Raw genomic sequence first — 1,578 nt, 5'->3', positions numbered from 1 at the left:
ATAGAGAGATAGAGAGGAGGTTATAGGAGGAGGATAGAGAGGAGGTTAGAGAGGAGGTTATAGAGGAGGATAGAGAGATAGAGAGGAGGTTAGAGAGGAGGTTATAGAGGAGGATACAGAGATCGAGAGGAGGTTAGAGAGGAGGTTATAAAGGAGGATAGAGCGATAGAGATGAGGTTATAGAGGAGGATAGTGAGATAGAGAGGAGGTTGTAGAGGAGGATGGAGAGGAGAATAGATGATATAGAGGAGGATAGAGAGATAGAGAGGAGGTTATAGAGGAGGATAGAGATGGCACCCTATCCCATTTAATGGCATCCTATTCCCTTTAATGGCACCCTATTCAATCAAATTCAATCAATCACATTTTATTTATATAGCCCTTCGTACATCAGCTGATATCTCAAAGTGCTGTACAGAAACCCAGCCTAAAACCCCAAACAGCAAGCAATGCAGGTGTAGAAACACTATTCCCTATAATGGCACCATATTCCCTATAATGGCACCCTATTCCCTATAATGGCACCCTATTCCCTATAATGGCACCCTATTCACCAGTGATTGACCAATAGGTTAGAGGGTGCATTTCAATTCTGTCAGTCTGTCAGATTTAAATTCACACTGTTTCCTTCCATCCACTGAAAGGGTGCTGTAGTAGTGGTAAGCATCTCTCCAAATTAGGGACGTGAGAGTACGGTCTTCACATTGTAAACAACTATTTGTGTTTCCTGCAGTCACCCAGTCTGTGCACTCTATAACAAGCTGAGAAAAGTTATGAACGTGAGGTTTTGTTTGTGTGTGTGTGTGTGTGTGTGTGTGTGTGTGTGTGTGTGTGTGTGTGTGTGTGTGTGTGTGTGTGTGTGTGTGTGTGTGTGTGTGTGTGTGTGTGTGTGTGTGTGTGTGTGTGTGTGTGTGTGTGTGTGTGTGTGTGTGTGTGTGAAGGGCTGTTTGGAAGGGAACATGTTGTCATGGCTGAGAGAGAGCCAAGCCTGTTTAAATTACCTTCTGGCTTCCAAGCCTCTCATCTGCAACCTGGCATTCACTACCACTTCTCTCTCTCTGTCTCTCTGTCTCTCTGTCAAATTCACTCTCTCTTTCTCTTCCTTGCTTGCTCTCTCTCTCGTTAACATATTCTTTCTCTCTCTTTCTCTTACTCTTTCACTCTGCCTTCTTTCTATTAGCACATGTACATGACTTTCTCTCATTCTCTTTCTCCCTCCCTCTGTCCTTTTCTCTCGCTCTCTCTGTCTCTCTTTGTCTGGTTCTGTACACTGAAAAGTCTCTCTGCTCAAGACCGTGACACTATTAACCCAGGACTACTGTCACGTCTACTCCTGTCCTCTTCTCCGTTGCTCCACGTAGCCGGTCTACTAACCACCGGTCTACTAACCACCGGTCTACTAACCACCGGTCTGCTAACCACCGGTCTACTAACCACCGGTCTACTGACCACCGGTCTACTGACCACCGGTCTACTAACCACCGGTCTACTAACCACCGGTCTACTAACCACCGGTCTACTAACCACCGGTCTACTGACCACCGGTCTACTAACCACCGGTCTACTGACCACCGGTCT

Source organism: Oncorhynchus keta, unplaced genomic scaffold (assembly GCF_023373465.1).
Source record: "Oncorhynchus keta strain PuntledgeMale-10-30-2019 unplaced genomic scaffold, Oket_V2 Un_contig_1316_pilon_pilon, whole genome shotgun sequence".
NCBI classification, from domain to species: domain Eukaryota; kingdom Metazoa; phylum Chordata; class Actinopteri; order Salmoniformes; family Salmonidae; genus Oncorhynchus; species Oncorhynchus keta.
Note: the sequence above shows the minus strand (reverse complement) of the source record.